General features: G+C 48.4%; 1 long non-coding RNA gene across 1 annotated transcript in view; it reads left to right on the plus strand.

Moving 5' to 3' along the window:
* The window catches only part of LOC131494402 (uncharacterized), a 33,646-nt gene extending 14,625 nt beyond the window's left edge, over nt 1-19,021 (plus strand). The window contains exons 3-5 of the long non-coding RNA XR_009253385.1: nt 15,636-15,746; nt 16,175-16,338; nt 16,687-19,021. This is a non-coding gene — a long non-coding RNA (uncharacterized LOC131494402). The remainder of the gene's footprint in view (nt 1-15,635; nt 15,747-16,174; nt 16,339-16,686) is intronic.
* The last annotated feature ends 5,878 nt before the right edge of the window (nt 19,022-24,899 follow it).

Raw genomic sequence — 24,899 nt, forward strand, 5'->3', positions numbered from 1 at the left:
ACCTGAGTGGGCTCCAGAGAAGGTAAGTGCAGCCCCAGAGCCACCTGGTGGGTGGTCTGCTGATGGTGTTGGGGAAGGAGACCAGCCATTGCAGGGGTGGGGAGCGTTGGGGGATGCCCGAATTCTAAAACAGAAGAAAGGCTGAATTTCTGTGAAACAGGAACGTCTCAGAGGAGATGGGGAGGGAGGGGTTCCAAGTTGGCAGACTTTCCAGAAAAGAGAAAGCTCTCTTTTTTCCTACATCTCTCACCTGGCATTCTTCCTCACCCCAGGACCTGGAGGGAGTTCAGACTCTTTCCATTCTGGGGCCTAAGGACAGAACTGAAGAGTTAATATAAGTAGCATGCTGAGAACGATGCCTGGCACAGAGCGAGGGCTATTTAAGTGTCTGTCTTTTGTTGTTACGCTGCTATTTTCGTTCCCAAATGATCAGACAGATGGACCTGGACCTTCCATTGGAAAAGCCACTCACTAGCGGTGGTCTGAATTCTGTGCAGACAACTTGTGGGCAGAGGGCCCATCTCTACACCCCGCCCCTCAGCCCTTACTGATGTCATGTGGCTAAATCCCTCTGCTGCCTGTTTTAGGAGGCTGGGGGAAGCTCCCAGACCCCATCCCTTCCTCAGAGCAGGGCCAAGTGGGGGCAATGAGGTGTCTGCCATGAGTAGTTCTGGTTGGCATCCATGTAGCAAAGAACCCCAAAGTCACCTCAAGGTCCAGAGGTGCAGTGAAAGGAGGCTTGACTCTGCGAGGAGGTGAGGAGGGTGGAGAGGGGCTCTGGAGTACTCGAGAAGCATCGAGGGGCGCCTGGGTGGCTCGGTTGGTTAAGTGTCTGACTTTGGCTCAGGTTGTGATCTCGCAGTTGGCGAGTTCGAGCCCCACGTCGGGCTCGCTGCTGTCAGCGCGCAGCCCTCTTTGGATCCTCTATCCCCCTCCCTCTACCCTTGCCCTGCTTGTGCTCTCTCTCTCTCTCTCTCTCAAAAATAAATAAACATTAAAAAAAAAGAAGCAGCAGCATTGAGAAGTCCCAGCTCGCCTCACTCTTGGAGAGCGTGCCCTGTTACTATGCAGAGGGAAGCTTTCTTTTCTCACCTTCTTAGTGGTGTGGGACCTGTTCTCATGGGTTAACCAATCCTCCTGAGCCTTAACCAGGACTTCTCGAAAGGCTCCCAAGAGTTTGGAAATTGGATGGAAAATCCTCTAAACCAAGTACTTGAGGGCTCCCCTGACAGTAGGGGGCTCCAGTCACCCACATGACAAATGAAAAGTAAATGTTTTCATTAGAGGAGCTTTGTTTTGGTAGCATGTGGAAAACGTAGAGCTTAAGACACATGCTTAAACCGCTTTTACTGAGGAAATCTTAAGGGACTGTCCTTATAGAAAGTGCTTAAAAAGTAAAACTAGAGCGATTACTCAGAGTGTCCAGATAGGTAGCATGAGATAATTATCGCACATTTTATAATTTTATCTTCAGCATTTATAGGGGGCTTAATAAGCGTCAGACTCTGTGCTTAGTGTTTTGCATCCGTTATCTCTTCTAACCTTCATAGTGACCCTGTGCTGAAAAAATCATGAGTAACTAGATGCAGGGTCACGGTCGCTTGCCCAAAGTCACCAAAGTTTGCCTCGGCTCCAAAGCTGTGTTCTTAGAACCGTTAGAACTCACCGCTTGGGAAATAATTGGTTTCCCTGTGAATAGTCACAAGTGTTCTGGAAACCAGTCAAGGCTTTTATAGGAAGCCTCTTGTTTGGGACTTTGAGGGGCAGGGAGAGAATATTTACCATGGTCTGAAGAATAAGAAAAAAACAAAAAAAAAGGAAATGGTCTCATTTCTTCTGAAATCTAATGTCAGGTGGTCGGGTCATTTCAGCCAAAGTGGATTTTTGTCTCCGTTGACTTGGCTGGCCACAGGTGCACTTTTGGGGTCCATGTTTTCAGACGCAAAGCCCCTTTCTCCTCCCTTACTGGTTCGGGACTAGGCCAGGAGGAAGGGAATGCCGATTCTGGGCCAGGCTGCTCTCCGGCTGCCTTGGGGCAGCGCCCCCGCCTCATCCACTCTCAGCCTGTGGGCCAAGTGGGGGAACGAGCCCTGCCTCCCTCCGAGCTCCGATCAGAGACAAAAGTGCCACATCACTGCTGTCGGGGTGCGCGGGGGACCCCAGGCCCTGAGCAGAGAGGTAGCTGTGTGCAGGACTGCAGACCCACTCAGCCTTCCTTTTAAGGAGGCCTTGTAAGAGGCATATTTTTGAGACTGATGCAAAATCCCAGGCAGCGACGTTCCTTCCAGTGACTCAGCCCAGTAGGTGGAACTGACTTTAAATAATGACAGTATCGACCATCTTCCCCCTCCCGCAGTGTCACACAGCACCAAACACAAACTCTCAGCCCCGCACCCGCTGTGTCAGCTGCTCTCCGCGAGAGCAGAGTGGCTGGGGTAAAGTAACGCATCTGTTGGACAATGTCCTCCTCCTCCCCAGAAACAAGCCCAGATAAACAAGAGTGACAAAAGGGTCACTCTGTACACCCCCCTCTCAGAGTGAAGCGAGCCATAATTCTAGCTGCCACCATCAGGGAAGAGGCCGCTTGAGTTCATTAGGAAGGGAAGCCACCCAGTCTCAGTTCAAAACATTTAGAAACTGGTAACGTCTTAGAAAGAGACTGCGGTAATTGGATCGGCAGCGTCACACGTCTCTGTAGACAGAACGAAAGGGACGTTGGCTCAGGAAAGGGGGCGCAGGTCATGCTGGGTTTGGATCTAACAAGCTTCTCTGTGTTCCGCGTAGACGTTGATTCACTGAGCCCAAACAGTGCCCAGCCACGGCCCCTGCCTCGAGGTGTCCTTGACCCTAGGTGCCTCCAGAGGTGAGGGGTCAATCGGGGACTTTACTGGGACCTCTGGAGGATTGCAAGGACCAAATAAGAGTCAAGGTCCTCAAGCTGGCAGTGGGAGGAGAGGAGGATGGTTTCTTAGCAGCCATGAGATGGGAAGGGTCGGAGGGAAGACTCCAGAATAGCGTCCTGCATCAAAGCCCCTGGCTCCATATCCCTCAACTTTACTCACTCCAAAGCCGGAGGCCCCGGATTGGGCGCTGAGCCAAAATGGATTTATTTTGTGTGCATCATTTTAAGGAATACCCAGTGTGTACTGTCAGAACAAAAACAAACTAAAAGCAGATTCAATTCTCTCTGCTGAAAATAAAGGAAGAGATTTCCCTTTTCTCTCTCTCTCTCGTTTTTTCCAAGCATTGATTTTAGGAAACTTGCCATTATAAGTGCCTTCTCCCATCTTTGAAAGATGCACATATCATTTAAAAAAAATTTTTTTTAACATTTATTTATTTTTGATAGAGACAGAGCACAAGTGGGGGAGGGCCAGAGAGAGAGGGAGACACAGAATCCAAAGCAGGCTCCAGGCTCTGAGCTGTCAGCACAGAGCCCAATACGAGGCTCGAACTTGTGAGCCACGAGATCATGACCTGAGCCGAAACCAAGAGTCAGATGCTTCACCGACTGAGCCACCCAGGTGCCCCGAAAGATACACAAATCGTTTTGAAGACTAGATTGGCATTTTGCCAACGCTGTGGCCCAGGAGTGTCTCTGTCGGGGACCTAGGCCCCATGTCTTTGAAATGTGAACATCAAGGGAGACAGTGCTCTGTCTTAGGCGGGAGGGTAGGAGCCTAACTTCGGTGAGCACCTCCCTCTAAGCCTCAAGATAACCTCCTATCATGAAGTCGGAAGGTCGTTTCTCCTCTGGATAAAGCCAGTTAGCTAGCACACAAGGTCGTCAACTACCAGGTAGAGTTAGAATGAACTACGTGTGACCAATGGTGCCATCACTTGCCCGTACTTGAGGACTAGTGATGGTTTGTCTTGAGAACACGTATGGAACGGGTCGTGTCTGCCTGGCTCTTTAAAGAGTGAGACTTTGTTCTTTCTCTGCAATTCGCAGCACATTGTGCCGCACATCACATTCTGGCTTAATGCTTATTCAGTAATAAAACTGATCTTATTCTGTACTACCTTTTGGAGAGAATGTCTGGGTTAAATACCCTATGCCTGTTCTGTGCCTGACCTCCCGCACTCAGTCCATATTTATAAGTACAGCATACATCACCTTGGCCTTTTATAGATAACGTTCTCCTAAAGGACCCAAACATTTGCCAAGAGATGACCTTAGAGCTCTGTGAAGTAAGGATCAGATATATCTACTTTCATTTTGTGGTGGTTCCGGAAGGTGTGGGGCTAGTCTGAGACTGGAGAAAGGTCAGGGAACTGTTTTACGAGGGAACCGTTAAATCCCTCAACTCCAGGACATTCCATATCTGCTGCCGTCTTACCCATCCCACAGGAACCCACACCATTTGATTTTCACCGTATTATAATCTTACAATTTTTTTTTTTTTTTTAGAGGAGGGCTCTTTATTTTCCTTTGACGTTCTTAAATTCTATTGATAATTTTTTTATCTAATCACCTGCAGTATTCACATTTCTCCCCAATTCCTGGCCACGATCTGCACCATCACCTTTGATGAATTCTTAAAAATGCAGCTTGCTCTCCTTCTAGACATATGTGCAAGAGAAAGACTTGTACAGTAATGTTCATAGCAGTTTTGTTCATGGTAGCCAAAACCTGGAAACAACCGAACGCGTCTCAACAGGGGAATGGGTAAACTAGCTGTGATGTATCCATACTGCGGAATACCACTCAGCCACTGAAATAGACTATGGATACATGCAGTCACATCAGCGAATTTCAGAAACATGACACTGGGCTAAAGAAACCAGACGGAACAAGAGAAATCACACATACTGTGTGATTCCACTTACATAATGTTCTATAATAAGCAAAACCAATCCCTTGTGACAGAAAGCAGCTCAGTGCTTGCCTAAGGTGGGAGAGGGGGAGGTTGATGTTAAATGGGTGCGGGGATCTTTTTGGGACGGCGGAAATGTTCTTTATCTTGATTGGGGTGGAGGTTGCACAGATCTATCCATTTGTCAAAACTCTCTCTCTCTCTCTCTCTCTCTCTCTATATATATATATGTATATGAAATGGGCACAGTCAGCTGTATGTAAATTTTCAGGAAGGTTTATTGAAAAAGTAGGGGCGCTTGGTGTCTCAGTTGGTTAAGCGTCCGACTCTTGATTTCTGCTCAGGTCAGGATCTGATGGTTCGTGGGTTCAAGCCCCGAGTTGAGCTCTGCACTGACAGGGAGGAGCCTGCTTGGGATATTCTCTCTCTCTCTCTCTCTCTCTCTCTCTCTCTCTCTCTCAATAAATAAATAAATAATGAAAAATGTTTTTAATTAAAAAAATCTAAAACATAATAAATGTTTCTTTATGCACAAAATCTGAAATTAACAGAAGACGCACAAACTGCGGCTCACTTTCTCGGCCACGGCGGCCTGGTTCTGGTTTGCACGGCGCTGGGAGCACAGCCCGTCCGCAGACTCTGGGAACGTGTCACAAGCTCAGAGCTGGTGTCGAGGTTACCCTGGCCCATCTCCGGTCTCTGAAAGGACGCGAACAGAGGCCGGCTGACAGTAACACGCAGCTGGGAGTGGCGGGTCCCCAGAGCTCTTCCTCGGGGAAAGTCTGCCCTGTCAGAAGAATAACACGCAACCCACAGCTGGCAGGCAGGGTTCGCGATGAATCATGCCGCTTCTGTAAGAACGAAAGGGGTGTGATTCACACATGTCACCGTTGATGGGAATATTAAGGGCTCCTTTCCCCAAGCGAGGGGGAAGCGGAAAACTCTCTTTAAATATTACACTTCTTTTCTTAAACAACTGCCATTTCAGCTCCTCCCCACTGACTCATTTGGGAGAAGAAATACGTGGCAGGTTTTGTATCGGTGAAGTCAAATCCTTCCTCGGAACAGGACAGTGTAGGGTACAGGGAAATCACCCAGATCTGGTCCCCGTTCACCAAAGGTGGGATGGGGGGGGAACCCGCTCTCTCTTTGTGACGTGAGCCATGCCAGGTGAGGGCGGCAACATTGTCCTTCTCTGACTGGTCTTCCCACCCTCAAGGGTCGGGAGGTGGGGGGGAAGATGGGCCTCAGTTGTAACTTGGTGTTTTAACGTAGACATCATGAGCCAGCAGATGCCAGAATGGGATCCTAGGGAGATTGTTAAAAAGGCTTTTGCAAATCCATCAGAGACGTCCATCCATCTTAGGAAAGCTTGGGAGAAGAAAGAGGTGAAGCAGGGATGGGAGTGATGTGTGTGCAAGCCACGGGACACCCAGACTCCTGGCCTCCGGAACTGTGGGAGAACACGTCCCAGTGGCTGGAGCCCCCAGTGGGTGCTACCTTGTTCTGGAAGCCCCAGCAAGCTGGTGGGAGAAAGAGCCCGTGTGTGTGAAGAAGGGTGGTGAGTCCCACGTAGCTGGAGGTGATGTGTGAGGAGAGGGCCTCCACGGTCCCTCCAGCTGGGCTGTGGGCGGCTGTGACCAGCAGGCTGTTGGGGGGGGGGGGGAACTTCCATGGGGGAGCCTCCCAGCCCCGTGCTGGCCTTTCGCCACAGAAAGAGCATTCAAGAGTCAACCGAGAGATGAAGTGAGAGCACCAGGTCCCTCTCCTCTGTCTGCCTGGAGCTCCGGAGCTCCCATTTCCACTTTCCTGGTAACATGGAGGACGAGCGTGACCATGCCTGGCCTGTGCGTCTCTCGGGGTGCCGGCAGGGAACAGAGGAAACTGTGTTTGGAAACTGTATCTTGGGGCACCCGGGTGGTCCAGTGGGTGAGCGTCCAACTTCAGCTGTGGTCATGATCTCACGGTTTGGGAGTTGGAGCCCCATGTCGGACGGGCTGCTGTCCGCGCAGAGCGCACTTCAGATTCTCTGTCTCGCTCTCTCTCACTGCCCTCCCCCGCTCGTGCTCTTTCTCTTTCAAAAATAAACAATTTAAAAAAAAAGCCATCTTGTGGGGGTACCTGGCTGGCTCAGTCAGAAGAGCACTTGACTGCTGATCTCAGGCTTGTGAGTTCGAGCCCTACATTGGGTGTAGAGATTACTTAAATGAATAAAACTTAAAAAAAAAACAAAAAAAAAAAACCAAAACAAACCCAAAACATCTTGTGAATCACATGCACCAGGGTGTTAGACGCACCTTCTGTTGTCTCAGAGTTTCGGCAGAGACCCCCCCCCCAAAGGGAAAGAGAAATAATGCTTATGGGTGCAGGACTCTCTAAGCCATTATGAAATCAGCTTGTCACAGCCCCGGAGACCCCAGAAGAAGAGGCTCGGGGTGCAGCGTGAGATGGCGGAGAGCAGCTCTCTAGGGTGGGAGCCGTTGCACTGTGAGGTGCCGCTTCTGCCCCTTTGCCTGTGACGGTCCCCAGCCCCTTGCCCACAGTGAGCCTGGTGAGACTGTGAGGCTTGAGAGCGCCCACAGGTGCCCGCTGGAGTTGGAGGGACAAAGGGACTGACCCTGAGCCACATTTCAAACCATGAATGCAGAGCCTGGATGGAGTGGCCCATGGTGGCAGGAGGAGGAGAGAGCTCAGAGGGGGGGCTTCTCACAGCTGCATGAGGACCCCATGGAAGGGAGCTGGCACTAAGGTACCTTTATTATTTTTTTTAATGTCTATTTATTTTCAAAAGAACGAGAGAGAGGCAGAGCTCTAGCAGGGAGAGGGGCAGAGAGAGAGAGGGAGACACAGAATCCAAAGCGGGCTCCGGGCTCCAGCACAGAGCCTGATGCGGGGCTCGAACTCACAAACCGCGAGATCACGACCTGAGCTGAAGGCTGACGCTTAACCGAAAGATCCCCCCAGGAGCTCCCTGAGTTACCTTTAAAGGGACTCTGCCCTGAAGGATCATCTGCAAGGCAAAGTGACCCCAGCAGAGTGACTCAGGATGAGGCAGAAGTCAGGGGCTGGGAGGGTAGTTATGAGTGGTCAGGTCGAGGAGCAGGCCCTGTGTCTAGTATTCCCTCAGAGAGAGACCTCTGAGGAATCTGCAGAAGCTCCGGGTGGGAGAGAGTCAGCCTTGGGGCAGGTTGCACCCCTGAGTCCTGGTTCCTGACACGGCCTGTGCTGGTCAAGTACCGTCCTGGGGCTTGCCGCCCTTACAGCTCTCCCCTCCCTGCTCCGGGTCTGGGGGAGGGGCAGGACAGTATTTGAGGGAGGTGAGGAGTAGGGGAGAAGCCCACCATGCTCTTCCTCTTCTGTTTTGAGTTTTTGTTTTTGTTTTTTAATTTTTGTTTTTAATGTTTATTTATTTTTTGAGACAGAGGGAGACAGAACGCGATTCGGGGAGGGGCAGAGAGAGAGGGAGACACAGAATCTGAAACAGGCTCCAGACTCTGAGCTGTCAGCACAGAGCCCGACGCGGGGCTCGAACCCACGAACCGTGAGATCATGATCTGAGCCGAAGTCAGACGCTCAACCGACTAAGCCATGCACGCGCCCCTGTTTTGAGTCGCTTAGCCTGAGTCAGTCCTGAACTTTAAATTGGTTGTGGGATTATAGCTTTGATAGTAGACTGAACTGGACTTTCCAATATCTGAAGAAGGAGCCTATTCACTAATCAACAGGATGACTGGAAAAGCTGTGGGACTTTGCTTAGAATTCATCCAGGGACAGGAAGGAACAACTGGTCAGCAGTTGCTTAAAGAAGCAGTGGTCAGGAAGAATCGAGATCTTTTTCTGTTTGTACCATATTCCCTCTTACTCTTTTAACAGAAGTTGTAGTTAGATAAATGTTAACCTTGGAACCTCCTCTCCTGGAAATAAAACAGAGGCCACTCTCCTTATTGTAGCTAAGGGGCTATCTACATAAAGGGCATGTCATTAACTTTATTTAGGTTGAATCTCAAGTTAGCAATAAAAACATAGATTTCTGTTAAGGATTTCTTTTTGCATTGAAAGAAGAAGAGATGACTGTTCCTTCAACTGTACTTTGCAGGATGTTTGTGAGATGACTGGATAAGATTGCAATTAAGTGAGATAGGTTTTTAGGAATCTTGAAATGGGTAGGAATGCATTAAACCACAAAATAGCGTTACAACAGCCGTATAGTTGACAAAGAATCTGCCGTATCTTAAGTACCGCAAATTCTATGCTGGAATCTGATGATGTTTTACTGCTGGTGTTAGTCAAGACTTCTTTGGTGGGGAGTGACAGAAACCCAACTCCGACGAGCTTAGCTGAAGGAGAATGCCTTGGTTCATATAGCTGGGCAGTCCAGGGGTGGATCTGGCATCACACATAGCTGGTGTAGGGCTGCTTCTCTCTCCCAGCTCTGCTAGTGACGCTTCACTTCATTCAACAAACTCTCCCCCGCACGACGGGCACAATGTCTCCCGGCCCCCTCCATCTCTCATGCTCAGCAACCACAGTAGAAAGTGCACTCGTGTCAGCCATGTCCGCATAGCCATAAGCCCCAGAGACAACCCAGGTCACATCCTCCCGTGAATCGACCTCTTTGGCTAAGAGACGGGAAGCTCTGATTGGCCGGCATGGGTCATGTGGCCATCTCTATAGAGAGAGGCTGCTGTATAGAAAGAGGTGGACAGTCCGTTAGGACCTCCCAGAAAGGTCAAGAAAGTACCAGCGGAAGGGGATGGAATAGCATGCTGTCTTGGCATACGGCAAGCTCCATTTTCTTCCTTATTCACAGACTATTCAGTTGGCATTTTCTAGGTCTGGAGTTGAAGTGACATCCCTTCACCCTGTGCGCCTGTTCTCTGACTCCACTCGGAGTCAGCCGACCCATCTGAGCCCAAGTCCTGGAAGTACTGGCCTGGGGAGAGGACCTATTTGGAATACGTATCAGACTTTCTCCTTCAAGTATCAGACTTTATTTTTTAAATCCATCTATCATTTATTTATACATTATTTGTACTCATTTTGAGTTTTCTGTTAGAGCAACTCATGTAGTTTCTGTTTTCCTCATTGACGCCCAGTTGGTTGATACACGTCCCTTTGGGACTGATTTCCATGTGTAGGGCTGGCTGTGAATGATGAGGTTTGTTCTTGGATCCGGGACACCTCCTTTTGGGGCTCTGACTCCCAGATGCTCCCTGCGACTATGCAATACCCCAGGCTGCACACCACCCTGCCAGCCTTCCATTCTTTCCTCTCGATCACCCACACCCTTGGGGTTGCATTCCGATAGGTAGCAGGACCTGATCACGGGTGTTGGGAAAATGACCCAATCCCCTAGTATACTAGCTAGTTGAAGTGTTTCCCTCCCAGGTAACCTGCTTCCTTGGTTTATATAAATATGCTTCTTAAGGTCTTTGGTGGGGGTGCCTGGGTGGCTCAGGAGGTTAAATGTCAGACTCATGGCTCGTGGGAGCTGACAGCGTGGAGCCCGCTTGGGATTCGGTCTCTCGCTTTCTCCTCCCCTCCCCCACTCTCATGCTCGCTCTCTCTCTCTCTCTCTCTCTCTCAAAATAAACAAACTTAAAAAAATTAAAAAAAGAAGCCCTTTAGGGGATGTCAGAAGTGGAGGAAATCACAGTCCCAGGGGCTTACCAGTCATTTCCATGCACACAGGCACAGACATCTCCTCTGCCCATGCGTGAGGCAACATGAAGGTGCTCGTGCGTCCCTTCCTCCTTCGACACCTTCCCATTTAGGCCCGTGGGAAGGCAAGAGCACAAGCAGGCTAATGCATTCTAGCATTGGTTACTATGACAAAGCAAGGCTGCCAGAGCCTCAAAGACATTATGTGTTAGAAATAGAACAAATCATTTTTAGCTGGTGCAGATAAATTAGTTTAATTTTCTCCAGCAGTCAGTTTAAACAAAATTTGGTAAGCTTTGTTTTGAGTAATTGAATGCAATTTGAGCTGTGAGTTGTGTGTAACTGTTGTACATTTGATAATGAGCAACTATCCCCATGTCCCCTTTCTGCGGAAAAGGATTTTATGTTCTGTGATTCTTGCAGATCCCCCATATCATGTCTATTTTCAGGCTCAGCTCCTAAATCTACAATTTATTCAACCAATCCAGTGCTTTAAAATATTTCTAGAGGGGCGCCTGGCTGGCTCAGTCAGTTAAGCATCCGGCTTTTGATTTCTTAGGCTCATGTCATGATCTCACAGTTCATGAGTTTGAGCCCCACATTGGGCTCTACGTTAGCAGTGTGGAGCCTGCTTCGGATTCTTTCTCTCTCCCTCACTCTCTGTCCCTCACCTGCTCACACACTCTCTCTCTCTCTCAAAATAAATAAATAAACTTAAAAAAAAATCTTTCAAGAGGGTGCCTGGTGGTTCAGTCAGTTGAGCGTCTGATTTCTGCTTGGGTCATGATCTCATGATTCAGGAGTTCAAGCCGCATGCTGGGCTCTGTGCTGACAGCTCCAAGCCTGGAGCCTGCTTTGGAATCTGTGTCTCCCTCTCTCTCTGCCCCTCCACTGCTCACGCTCTGTCTCTCTTTCTTAAAAATAAATAAACGTTAAGAAAAAAAATTTTTTTAAATCTTTCTAGATAGTATATGGAAGTCACAAAACACACAGCAGGTGCTCAATATACGGTTACTGTGATAATACTGTGTCAGACTGTTTTTTCCAAAAATGGTCATAACAATCTTTCCCACACCACATATTCTTTTAGAACCTTGCCACCCCCCTATCAAAAGGTGAGGACTGTGCTCCCTCCCCTTGAACCTGGATGGGCTTGTGTGACTACCTTGACCAAAAAAGTATGGAGGAAGTGATGCCTTGAGACTTCTGATGCTAGGTCAGGAAAGGTCAGGTCTCTGTGTCTGCGTCTGTGTCTCTGTCCACTTTCCCTGGAGCCCTGAGCCTCCATGTGAGAAGTCTGGCTACTTGAAGCCACCATGCTGGAGAGTCCATAGAACAAACATGTATATATCTGATGCTATAGAGACAGAGTATGACGGTTGGGGAGCCATTCAACCATCAGTTATTTGGGTCTTCTCGGCCCCAGGTGCCAGACATATGGGAGAACCTTCGGGGCGGTTCTAGCCCCCTCACCGTCTGACTGTTAGTACATGAGGGACCCTAAGGGAGAATCCCCAGATCTGCGAGGAAATAATAAGTTATTGTTGTTTTAAGCCCCTAACTTTTGGGGCACTTTGTCATGTCACAATGACAGGATATTTAACATTTGGCAAGTACTGACTGAGTCAAGTACTGTGCTAGGTGCTTTGCAGGGATTAACTCATTTAATCTTGACTGTCCCTATGAGATGAGCATTTTTTACTCACCCTCAGAGAAGTTGAGTGACCAAGGTCACACAACAGTGGATGACAGTCTGTTCTAGGGTCCAAATGCCCAACCACTAAGAACTGCACATTCCCTTTACTCACGACTTTTCTGCTGGGTAGCCCCATCTCCTCTGACCTCGCACACACGTTGCTCTGTCACCCAGTAGCAGAGAAGATGAGAAGATGAGTGTGAGCAGAGGAGGGGCCAGTGGGGCCTCAGAGACCCGAGATGATAACTTCCAGCCAATGCCTAAACCCCAGTGTCACAGTTTTATTCCTTTAGCTTTAAGACCGTGCGTGGGGTTTTAAAAAATCCCCACTGGTGGTGGCAGTGGTGGGTGGAGATGTAACATGTCCTCTTAGTCATTTATGTTTAGGCTGAGTTTATTGGAAGCTTTCTTGTTGGAAGATTTTAATGGCAGCTGGGGGTAAGGGAGGGAAAGCGAAAGAAGGGAGGAAGGGAGAGGGGAGAGAAGAAGGAAGGGAAGAAAGGAAGGAAAGAAATAAAACAGTGAAAATGTGGGACAGATACCCAGAAGGGGTATCAGGGGTTTAGGGGCTGGAATGCCAGGGACCAAGATTCATTCCTGTATGAATATATTCATTGTCATTAAAAAATTGTGTTGAATATCCACAACATACCAGGCTGTACATTGAATGCGAGGCATCGGTACCTCCTACCCTCATCTCAGAGGAATAGAAATGCTTACAACGTATTACTGGAAGCTTACAATGATTACAATGCGTACAATGCTTACTTCTCGATAGGCAGAAAGATCAGGGAAGTCTTCCTGGAGGAGGTGACAGCCGAGGCTTAAAAGACAGTGGTTAACCGGGCCAACAGGAGGTGGAAGGCATCAGGTAGAGGGAAGCGCATGAGCAAGGGCATGGAATGGTGGATGTGGGGGCCATGTGCGGTTCAGAGGTGCTGGAAGGTCAAGCACAAGTCAGGTTGTGCTGAGGGATGAGCCTGGCTTGAAGGTCACTTACAGAGTTCGAATTTGGTCCTTGGAAGGTGTGGAGCCAGTGAAGTGTGTTCAGGGGGCTCCACGAAATCACTCTTGGCCAGCTCTCCCTCCTCACTTCTGACAAGTTCTGCCCGGCAGGATTTGTTGTTCAAATCCTACAAGTTGAAGACGTCCCCTTAAAACCAAACTTGTTCAAATTCTAGTGGCAAAATCAGTGGGGAAAATGACCTAGCAGGGCGAGGAAAATGTCCCCACAGTGCCTGCAAGTCTTCATACGTGGGATCAGCCCTCCTGGCTGGGTGTTCTCCTGGAACAGACGGTGTTTTTACTACCACCAGCATGCGTCTCAGGGCAGGACTTAATTCGCTTTCACAGCATTCAAACACTTAGAAAACCAGCAGCAACAGTGAGATGAGGAAGGAAAAGTTGGCCCACGTCGCGCTGGGTCCAGAGAATCAGCCACACACTGGCCCTGGGAGGGCTGGGTAGAGGGAGGTAAGGCCCCAGCAGCAGGCCTTATGTGATCGGGGCAGGGCGGGGGGGGGGGGGGGGGTACCTGAGAGCTTTTCTCCTCCCAACTTCCGAGGTGGCCCCCATGGTCTAGGCCACATTCCTGCACTCATTTCCTTGTCTACAGTGATCAGACATGTGACCAATGGGATGGGCCTGCTGAAGAGGCAGGTGCCTGCCCTCCAGCTGAACTTGAACCTGGGAGGGAGTAAGGCAGGAGCTGCTCTAGCAGCAAGCTTCCAGTGCTGGAGCCCATACGTAATTCTGTTTCAGCTGTAGTCAGTCCGAGCTGGATTTTCCAGAAAAACCAATAGAAGGGGCACCTGGGTGGCTCAGTCGGTTAAACGTCTGACTCTCGGTTTCATGAGTTTGAGCCCTGCATCGGGCTCCGTGCTGACAGTGTGGAGCCTGCTTGGGATTCTGTCTCTCTCTTTCTCTGCCCCTCTCCCACTCGTGCTGTCTCTTTCTCTCTCAAAATAATTTAAAACAATAGAAAATGTGAGAGAGGGGTGTTATGGGATTATATACAATTTACATGTCACAAACGTGTGTGTGTATGTGTGTGAAAACGAGAGAGAGCGATGGCTCCTGGGAAAAAGTGGTACCTGAACTGAATCTTGAAACACTGGTGGGAATCCACCCAAGCTGTTCAAGGCAGAATGGCAATCTGCAGTTACATCCCGCCTTCAGAGTAGGTGAAATTCCAGAAGGCTTTAGAGACTCTGCCCTGGATTACAGTGCTTCCCCAAACATCTGTGGACAGGAAACATTTCTAGAAGATGTTACTAGATAGATGTGCAGAGAGAAAACTGTGAACAACATCGCTCCACTTTCTGCATTGCTGGATTTCTCTGGGGCTTTAATATGCTAATGAGCATCAAACAGCCAGATCCTTCTTCTGCTGAGCACAAATTATGCTCTCTGCGTTGAATAGTTTTGGAAAATGTATAAAGTGCACTTTTCTATGAGGTGTGGAGCGATAAATCATTCCGTAACACATCCTGCCATCCTGGGTGTAATTGGTGACCCTGTGGTAAAACCAAATTACAGTGTGCCAAAGACAATATGAATGTGACCGAGTGGGTAAACGACAGCATGTTAGATTACTGGACACTTGTCAGTAGTTCGTGCACAATTCAGTCTTTCTCTGTGTCGCATCTGAACGCCTCTCACCCAGGCTTTATTCCGTGTCACTGGACTGCAGTATAGACGACCTGGCTTAGCAGCATGTGTCATGGACAGAGCATACATATTGGCTCCATTCGTGGAAACCTCCAAGAGCTGAGCCTATTTTTTATCCATTACGCTACGGGCTGTTGCAGAGACCCAGCAAGAGGTGGCACGGAGGGACAGGCAGTGGCAGTCTCGGGGACTTGAGATTTCATCCTCAAGGTAGTAGGAAGCCTTCGGAGACTCTTAACCAGTGGCATGTGATGATCAGGTATATTTCATTTTTACTTTTATTTCATTTATTTATTTATTTAGAGTGAGAGGGGGAGAGAGAGAGCGAGAGAGCACGAGGGACGGGCAGAGAGAGGGAGAGAGAGAACCCCAAGCAGGCTCCACACTCTGTGTATAGCCCTACATGAGGCTCGGACTCACGAACCGTGAGATCATGACCTGAGCTGGAACCAAGAGTCGGACGCTTACCTGACTGAGCCCCCCAGCCCCCCTCCCCACTGGGGTATATTTTAGAAGGCTCATTCCCAGAGAGAGAGGATCTGAAGTGGGGGCTGATGCCGGAGACAGAGAAACTAGTTAGGAGGCTTTTTCAGTATCGGGGGAAGCCGTCATTTAGGGGCTGAACTGAGTGAGTGGAGATGGGAATGGAGAGAAGGCACGACCTGAGAGACCCTCAGGAGGCAGAATGGACTGACTTGGCTCTGGCGCAGCTGTGGGGCGGGGACGGGGCGGGGGAGAGGGAAGCACGAGTAAGAGGGCGCCCCACGACTTCTGGCTCGTTCGTTCAACAGGGTGGACAACCGTGGCCTGCGGTTCCAGGACAGCCTAATGTGGGAGCAATGCGCCACAGAGCTCAGTTTGAATCCCGGCTGTCAACGACTTAGAGCTATGGCCCTGTGCAAGTAAGTTAGCATCTCTGTGCCTTGGCTTCTTCATCTGTAAAATGGGATGACGGTACCCCTGTCTTGCCAACATACAGTGGCACATGGTGTGCTTGAGCAAGGGAAGCTACTGCTACTGAGAAAGCACAGAGGAAGAGGGGACGCGGTTTAGGGAGAAAGACCTTGAGGTGACTTGGGCGGCTACATGGGGGCGTCCAGTAGGATAGTAGATCGACGAACATGGAACTCGGGAGGAAGGCTGGGCTGGGCAGAGAAACGGGGGGCCATCGACCTTTCGGAATGAGACTAAGGCAAGGCAGTGAATGAGAACAACCCGCCAGAGCACAGGGAGGGAGGGGAGCGGGGCCTCCCAGAGAGAGCTGGGAGCACTGCCATTGGGGAATGGCAAAAACTCAAGTACAGGAGCCCCCCCTTATCCGTGGTTTCAGTTCCCGCAGCCCACCGTGTCCAGCTACAGACCACCCTCCTCACGCATCAACACAAGGTCAATGGTAGCCTAAGACGGCGTCACAACGGCTATGTCATTCCCGTGCCTTCATCTCGTCACGCGCGCGTTTTATCACCTCACGTCACCACAAGAAGCGTACGTACGGTAAGATATTCTGAGAGGGAGACCGTGACTTTCATTACAGCGTATTGTTTTGTTTTTTTTTTAATTTTTTTTTTTTAACGTTTATTTATTTTTGAGACAGAGAGAGACAGAGCATGAACAGGGGAGGGTCAGAGAGAGGGAGACACAGAATCTGAAACAGGCTCCAGGCTCTGAGCTGTCAGCACAGAGCCCGACGTGGGGCTTGAACTCACGGACCGCGAGATCATGACCTGAGCCAAAGTCGGCCGCTTAACCGACTGAGCCACCCAGGCGCCCCTATTACAGCGTATTGTTATAATTGCTCTATTTTACTATTGTTGTTTATCTCTTACTGTGCTTCATTTACAGGTCACATAGGTATGTCCGTCTAGGAAACAACGCGGTGTATGTAGGGGTCGGCACTATCCGTGGTTTCAGGTGGCATTGGGGGTCTTGCAGCGCGGGCCCCACTCATAAGCGAGGGGGCTACTGTAGCGACGTGAGGAATCACAAGGAAGCACCAAGTGGAGTCACAGGGCCTGGATTTGAGTCTCAGCTCCATTGCTGACCGGCTGTGTGATCCCAGGTAACTCATACAACCTCTCGAGCGTCGGTTTTCCTCATCCATAAAATGGGAACGCTACTGATAATAGGCGCTTCAGGAGACTGTGGTGAACTAAGGTACGTGAGCTTGTTTTTTAAGCTAGAAAGCCTCACCAGTGGTTCCCTGGGATCATTTTTCCCCCCAGACTGAAACAGCCTGGTTCTAAAAACCAGGTAACATTAAGAGAGCCTCTGACTCCGGCCTCACTTGCTTGGCTGGAGTTCAGCTCACTTAAATTCCTCCCCGGCGGTTCTGAAATCGCTGGGCCAGAGGTACCGGCAGAGAGTCTGTTTTGCTCTGAGCGAGGAACTCCAAGCCTTTTCTGGGGACATGGCCCTTTATGCACAGGCTCTCCCATTTTCACCCACTTGACCCCACTACCTTTTCTACACCTGGTGGGACTAGGGGTGGACTCTGCTCCCAGGGTATCTGACGGGCCAACAGCTCCCCAAGCCTCCCCAGGCATCCACGTGCCGGAGACCCTGACCCTCTCCTGTGCCGAAGTTTGGACTCCGGGGCACAAGATGGGAGAGGGAGGCTTGGGAGCAGAGTGAGGGTAGCTGATGGCACACCTCACCCCTGCGGGGGGCAGAGGTGCCCGGTGCCTGGGAGAAGCTGTTCTGCCTCCTGCTGTTCTCCAGCTGTGTTCAGTTCCCCTTCTTTCCGGCCTTCCCTGTAAACTCCCACTGGTTAGGGCAACCCGAAGTATTGCTGTGTCTCTCAGCTTAGAGGAGCCTGATTGCCATGGGAGGATCTCAAGGTCCCTCCAGAGGGAGTGGAGTTTGCTCAGAGCAAAGTGCACCAGCTACTCTATTTGGAAAATGGAAACACCCGTTAAGTCTACTGACCAGGGACTGGGAAACAGGACCTTGGCATCCACACCGCAGTGAGATCCTACAGCTGGAAAATAGCACAAGGAGGCCCGTTAGGTACTGATACGGGGTGCTTGCTCCACAGGACATTTTCCTCTGCAAAAAAGCGTGAGGTTCAGAACAGTGTGTGTAATCTGCTGTCACTTGTGCAGCAGATCAAAGACTAAAATATCTCTGGAATATCACACATAATCTAACGGCACTAGCTGTCCATGAGGAACGGAGCCAGGTGGCGGTGGTGAGGGAAGGAATTTTCACTGAACATCCTGCAATGGCTTTTCTAAATCGAGAACACTGAAATTTAATCACCTGCTTAAACAGTCAAATCAGAAAAAAAAGCTTAGAACTGTGGCTTGTGAGGTTGAGCAGTCCTGAGTTCAAACTTTGTCTCCACGATATATTGCTGTGCATTAGCAAACGAGTGGCTCAACCTCTCTGAAGTCAGCTTTCTTATCTGTAAAATAATAATAGTAATGCCTACCTGATAGGACTGTCATAATACTCTACCCTTCTTGGCCCATAGTAGCCATTCAACTTTGATTGGCTATTGTTGTCATTGCCAATTTCCTCACAAGGCATTTAACATTTCCCCTTAGCTTGTCCCCTGCTCCTTAAGATACACAATTTCAAGGCAGTGTTATGTTTTGTTTGCATTTTTTGTCCTTTTTATTGGTTCGTTTTTGTCCAGTACTCTCCCCAGGATAAGGGCCTTGGGGGTTGGGCCAAGTAAATTAGAATCAGCTTCTGTTGTACTCAAAATCAGTCCTCTGTTTGAAATGCGCTCATTATTTGGACCCAGCCTATCTTCCTTTGGAGTGAGTTCTCCCAGTCCCTCCTGTAGTCTCCTGACAGCCCACCGTGGATTTTCTAAGCACTTCTAAATGCCTGGTGAACACAGTCTACGTTAAGCTATGACATTGGTGGTTATTATGGTCCCCAATTCCCATCGTCTTCAATCACAGTATTGTATGCACTACAGTCACGGACATGTGACCAGGATTCCAGCACAGTGACGGCTCCAAGGGCTCAGGGGCTGGATAGACGAGGTCCCTGCTGCTTCTAACAGGAGAGAAACAGCATCCAGGCCAGCTTGGTCCCTGTGCTGGCACTAGGGGGTGCTCTTTTGTTTAGCTATTTTCTTAAGTTTCCCTTTAGGTTTTTGAATGGATGGGCCTGCTGTGATCATTTCTTGATGAATGAGTGAACAATAAAAGCTGTAGGAATGTGATTGTGGAAAGGAAAGCCAGGTCTGCGTGTCTGGTTTTCTTTCTGTGGGGAGTGAGGGTTAATGCAGATTCCCAGACTCAAGTGCCAGAGGCCCGGCTCAGTGAGCCTGGAATGGGGCCCAGGAATGTGCATTGTAGTAAGAACTCAGACAATTGTGGTATGTGTTCCGAAGGCCAAATTCAGGTAAGCAAGACAGGTTTTGTTGTTTTTGTTGTTGTTGTTCTTTGTTTTAATCTCCTTTTCCTGTCTTTTCATGAAGATGTGCCTGCTGTCACTCATGCTCATTGTTGCCCCTCCTTGGCCTGCCAATCTCTGCGCGTGTGTGTGTGTGTGTGTGTGTGCGCGCGCACGCGCGCATGTGCTCACATGGGTTAGATCTTCATCTGTGGGAATCTTCCACGTTTAAACAGGGCGGGGGCGGGGGTGCTCTCTTCTGGAAGGATTTGCTTCTGTTTCTGCCAAGCGCTGCTAACTTGGAACCACTCAGACCTCTTCCACAGTTGTGGCCTAATGGAAGAGTCCAAGGTTCGGCTCCCCCTCCAGGCTGCTGGCTCAAGGGTATCAGCATCGTGCCTCGGCTGCCACCATTTGCTCCGAGGACAGTTCTGTTCTTCCCTGCCTGATCCCTGCTTGCAGCTCTAATTTTCACTTATGGTTTGCTCCTTTTTTTTGCCGGGAGGGGGTCCCTTGGCAATTTCCCTGATTTCCTACAAGCCCAGTGTTGCATCAGTAAGTATGCTTTTACCTGGGATGTAGTCGTTTTGCAGCAGGAGGGTTTCCCCAGCCCCCCCACCCCCCGACCCGGAAAATTGAATCCAGCACCTTACCAGTGGACATCTTTATCTTCAAAGGTAGACATGCTTATTCCTGTGAGATGAAAGGTTAATACATCCATTGTGGGAGAGTTACTCATCGAGCAGAGGCAGTTTGGCATCCCACACCGTGGGAGGGTTGAAAGAACCAGGAACACGCCTGGAGATGCTGTGTGTGTTACTCCTCGGATAACTGCCAGTGTCTTGCATTGGGTTCCACTCTGGGTATCTTGTTGAGGCCTGACAAGGCAAGAGGCAGGGTCGCAACAAATTCTGCAATGTTATTTGTGTCTGCGTCTATCTTTTTGTTCCCTCTTATTCCAGGGAAGGAGGTGTTCCTGCCATATCAACACTTGTCCCCACCCTGTGGGCTTTGGATCCCATCCCTCTGATCTTCCCAGGGACTTCACTCCTTCTGGAATCCTCCCTCTGCTGCACCACCAGTCTCTCTCTTGGTAGACAAGTCTCATGCCAGATGTGCTCCCTGTCCCATCTTTAAAAAACCCACCCTTGACCCAAGCTACCTCACTTTTCTGTTCCCCTTTAGAACCAAATATCTCAAAACACTTGTCTACACATGCCATCATCACTTCTGCACTTTCTGTTTACCTTCATTTCTCTTTGGTTTCTGTTTTTGGTGGGATGATCCACACACGTTTTTTTAAAGAATCAAGTAGTTCCATAAGGCTTGTGATGAAAAATAGTCCCCTGGTCTGCTTCCCGCATCAAAGACAGCTACTTATAACTCCTTTTGCTGATTTTCTTTTTCTTTCTTCCTTTCTTCCTTCCTTTCTTTCTTTCTTTCTTTCTTTCTTTCTTTCTTTCTTTCTTTCTTTCTTTCTTCCTTCCTTCCTTCCTTCCTTCCTTCCTTCCTTCCTTCCTCCCTCCCTCCCTCCCTCCCTCCCTCCCTTCCTTCCTTCCTTCCTTTAAGTTTATTTATTTATTCTGAGAGAGAGAGATGGAGAGAGAGCAAGCACAATTGAGGGTGGGGCAGAGACGGAGAGAACCCCAAGCAGACGCCATGCTGTTGTTGTGGAGCCCGATGCAGGGCTCAGTCCCATGAACCGTGAGATCATGACGTGAGCTGAAATCGGAGTCAGACACTTAAGCAGCGGAGCCACCCAGGGGCCCTGCTGATTTTCTTTTTGGCATTGAACTCTCTGTTTTTTAAATAAAATGCTAGTATCATGCTTCTTCTTCATCCCTCAATTTTAGGCACTTTTACCTACTGACTTTCCCTTAGAGAGAGTGAAGATTTGACTCTCATTTTTTCCATCATTCCTTCCTCTTCCCTGCAGCACTCACATATACACTTACATCAGGGTGAGGGCATGGTGACGTTATAGTTTTGCTTTGTTAAAAAATCAGTGTTTATTTTATTATGATATTGAGAGCTGAGGCATGTCTCAAATGTAGATGACTTTTTCTTTTTTATACACCCTTTAATTTTCCTGGGAATGCCTTTTTTCATTTACTTAGTTTTCCATGTACTCACCACCAGTTCCACTAAAGGCTGTCACTATTTAACTCCTCTCAAGATGTTTAGATTCAGCTATCAAATTTGTTTATCCTCTTGAGGAAATCTCTTCCACAGCCTTCTGACCACCTTCCTCATGTAGATCGTCTCCAGTCTGTCTTCCTGAGCTGTTGTAGGTGGCACTGTCTCTTAGGAGGTTCCTTCACTATCAGCCTGGGATTCTTTTCATCTTTTTCTTCAATCCCAAGTCCAAACTCTTCTCCTTTCCTATTTTTGTGGGACACATCTTTCAGTCACTTCTTGAGAAAAGTGGATGGGTGGTAAATTGGGGGGGACCTTGCAAGTGAAACTGTCTGTATTCTAAGCTTTTACTTAATAGATGGTTGGGCTAGGTATAAAAAGAATCTAGGTTGAAAATAACTCCTTCAGAATTTTGAAAGCAACATTGCCTTGTGATCTAGCCTCCAGTGTTATGATTGAAAAGTCCAAAGACATTCTTTTTTTTTTTTTTTTTTTTTATGTCTATGTATTTATTTTGAGAGAGAGAGCAAGCACAAGTGAGGGAGAGGCAGAGAGAGAGGGAGAATCCCAAGCAGGCTCCATACTGTTAGCGTAGAGCCTGATGCAGGGCTTGATCCCATGAGCTGTGAGACCATGACCTGATTCAAAATCAAGAGCCAGGCGCTCAACTGACTGAGCCACCCAGGTGCCCCAACACATTCTGATTCTTAATCCTCTGAATGTCATCTATTTTCTCTAGGGAAGCCTGCAGTCTCCCCTCTTTGTCCCTAGTGTTCTGAAATTTTACAATGATGTGCTTGGGGATAGGTTTACCTTAATCCATTTTGACAGTTCAACTCTAGAAAATTTTCTTAAATTATTTCATTGACGATTTCCTCCCCTCTGTGTTTTCATATCTCTTTCTGGCACTCCTATTATTTGGGTACTGGAACTCCTAGACAGATCCCCTAATTTCCATATTTTTTTTTCCTATACTCCATTTTATTGTTTTTTTTGTTTTTGTTTTTGGGTTTTTTGTGTTTTTTTTTTTTTTTTTTGCCTAAGTTTTATTTTTGTAGCCCTTCTACTGAGGCTTTCATTTCTGCCATCATAAATTTAATTTCCAAGGTCTTTAGGTTGTTGTTTGTTCTCTGAGGGTCCTATTTTTACTTGCAATCTGTTCTTCTTTCCTGGTTGCACTATGTCTTCTAAAAGCTGTGAGGATACTAAATATATCATTTTCTGGAAGTTTTCTTCCTCTTGTATAGTCTTTATTTTCTCCAAGTGGCTTTCTTCAGATATCTTTTAATAGCTGCCTGCTTATGCTTGGTAGTGGGGGCAAAAAAGCTGATTTGAAGCTTTGTTAACATGAATGGAGCTTGTCAACTGTGAGCTTCAGAGGAGGGCAGTCTGCCCTGGCTATTTCCTTGGGTAACCCTGATGCAGGTATCTTGCCTCTGGACTGGGCAGTTTCCCAAGAGAATCTTCCCTGAGTTCTGGAAGGTGAGGAGGGGAGGAGTCTTAAGGAGTCTCAGCACACAAAAGCATACAGTCTCTTAATCTTCCTGCTTGGTACCCCAGTCTGGAGACTCATGGTCATATCTTTCCAGAGAATGAACCTGTCTTCTGCCAGGCCTGGGGAGAGCAGTAAAAAAACTATTCAGGACATGGTTGGGGGGGGGGGTTGCAAATATGATTACTTTTCAGACTGCTTTCAACCAGTTTCCATTACTCAAATGCCAATTCCCAGTCCTCTAACCTTACCTCTACTTTTAAAGTTTCCTGGTGCCACCATTCCCTGAGACTTTGAAAATGTAAATTGTGTTAGTTTGAGGCTTCCTCACTACTGACTCAGGATCTGGCTTCCTTCAGTCTGCTTAATCAGTTATAGCTCATCGGTGATTTTTAGCTTGCAAAACATTGTGGTTGTTGTGTGTTCGTCCCTTCTCACCATCCTTTTGGGTTTATGGTAAAGACGATCACATTATTGTTGTTTTTGTGGCATTTCAAGAGGCAGTAAAGTTGAATGCGCATGTTCACTTGCTCATGAACCCACCCACTCTGGCTCCGCCTCCACTGACATCTCTCTCACCAAGGTCACCAGTGACTCCATGTTCCGAAACCCAACGCAATGTTCTTCATCCTTGACCTGTGCCACTTCTCAGCAGCTTTTGTCAAAACTGGCTGCTCTCTTGGCTGGTCCTCTTCTCTTGGCTTCTGGGATGCCACCTCTCACTTCTCTGATTTCCCCTTCTCCGTCCTCTTCTCAAGTTCATTTTCCTTTACCTGTCCTCTGAAGAGTGGTTTCTTCAGGGTGGATCCCAGGCCACCCCTTCCCCTCTCCCTCTGCACTCACTTCTCTCTCCTTGCGGAATCCCACACTTTTGTTCGCGGCTGCAGCACTGACCTTCCTTTGATGTTCTGTCTTCTCTTAACTCCCAGACATGCTTAATTAACTTCAAAGTGTCTAAAACAGAACTCCTGATTTTTTTCCTCTAAATTAATTTCTCAGCAAGTCTTCCTTACCCACCCTGCGAAGCAAGCAGAAATCAGAGTCATTCTTGTTTTCTCCCTCTTCCTTACCCTTGACATCCAAAACATCAGCCAGCCTTCCTGACTCTGCCTCCGTAATGTGCGTCCAGTCTATCCGTTTTCCTCATCCTCCCTGCCACCTTCCTTTGTCTGTACACTGCTGTCATCTATCTCTTGCCTTGATTATTGCAACAGGCTCCAAACTGATCTCCCTACTTTTTCTCTTGGTTCCCTAAAATCAGTTCTCTACACAAGTGATCTTTAAAAAAAAAAAAAAAAAAAAAAACACCAAAAAGCAGATTAGTGTCTCTTCTGAGAAAAATACTTTGTGTTGCTCTTATAACAAAGTCCCACTTGTTGCCATGTCTCCAGCAGATGTCTGGCTTTTCTACTGGGCGCCCTTGTTATCTCCCTGGGGGTCTCCACATCTCTTCTGGGTGCTGCAGTCTCCTGATAGACATGCCAGAGCACATATCTCTCCTGTTTTTCTATGTGTTTCATTGCTGAGGGGAGTGCCAAAGGGGTGACATCTATGCCCTAATATCCGACAGCTTTAAAGATTTTTTAATCTTATTTATGGAGGTATAACTGACACGTAATATCACATTAGCTTCAGACGGACAGCACAGTGATTCTGTAATTGTACTCATCGTGAAATGCTCACCACAATAAGTCCGCTTCACATCCATCTACTCTCTTCGCAATGTCCAAATATGCAATACAGTGTCGTTACCTGTAGTCACCATGCTGTCCCTGACACCCCCAGGACTTATTTATATTCTAACTGCAAGTTATACCTTTTGACCATCTTCACTCATTTCGCCTACTCTCCACCCCAGCCTCTGGCAAGCACCACAAACAGCTCTGAGTGGGAGTATTTTCTAGTTTTGCTTACAGCCTCCTCCTTTCTACAGGCTTTGGGTCCAACAGGTTCATAGAGGGGGAGGGTTTGGAGGACCAGGGGCATCAGCAGGGCAGGCGGTGAACTGAATAACCGCCATGAGGCTGCACTGAGAACCTTCTCTCTTTCTGACCACTCAGACCTTGCTTTTTGAGCA

The sequence above is a fragment of the Neofelis nebulosa genome, chromosome 14 (genome assembly GCF_028018385.1).
Source record: "Neofelis nebulosa isolate mNeoNeb1 chromosome 14, mNeoNeb1.pri, whole genome shotgun sequence".
Classification (NCBI taxonomy): Eukaryota; Metazoa; Chordata; class Mammalia; order Carnivora; family Felidae; genus Neofelis; species Neofelis nebulosa.